This window comes from Mandrillus leucophaeus, unplaced genomic scaffold, assembly GCF_000951045.1.
Source record: "Mandrillus leucophaeus isolate KB7577 unplaced genomic scaffold, Mleu.le_1.0 Scaffold590, whole genome shotgun sequence".
In the NCBI taxonomy this organism is placed as follows: domain Eukaryota; kingdom Metazoa; phylum Chordata; class Mammalia; order Primates; family Cercopithecidae; genus Mandrillus; species Mandrillus leucophaeus.
Genome location: NW_012106364.1, coordinates 286,523 through 287,124, shown reverse-complemented (window position 1 = coordinate 287,124; position 602 = coordinate 286,523).

The window sequence follows — 602 nt, the reverse complement described above, 5'->3', positions numbered from 1 at the left end:
GCCCAGGCTGGAGGGCAGTGGCGCGATCTCGGCTCACTACAAGCTTCGCCTCCCAGGTTCACGCCATTCTCCTGCCTCAACCTCCTGAGTAACTGCGACTACAGGCGCCTGCCACCACGCCCGGTTAATTTTTTTGTATTTTTAGTAGAGACGAGGTTTCACCATGTTAGCCAGGATGGTCTCGATCTCCTGACCTCGTGATCTGCCCACCTCGGCCTCCCAAAGTGCTAGGATTACAGGCTTGAGCCACTGCGCTCGGCCAAAAATATGTTTCTTCTGAAACTTTCATTTGTGGTGATCTGGTGTTTCCCCTTTCTAGAAAGTTCTAGGGTTTATTCTTTACTCTTGTTTTCTTACTTTTTGGCACAAATAGATGTTCCAGAATAATTTTGTACTTTCCTTGGCCCAGCTCTGGAATTAACCATTTCTTCCATGAGTCTCAGTTTCTTTCACTAAAAAAGGATTTTGAGAAACCAAAATCTGAGTGCTTGTTGTGTTCATTGCTATGAGAATGGCATCACTTTTAGGTCTGGGCTTTTGGTGGCTAGAACTTGGAAATATATGTAAGCATATATGTATAAGTATGTACTTAAATTTATGTC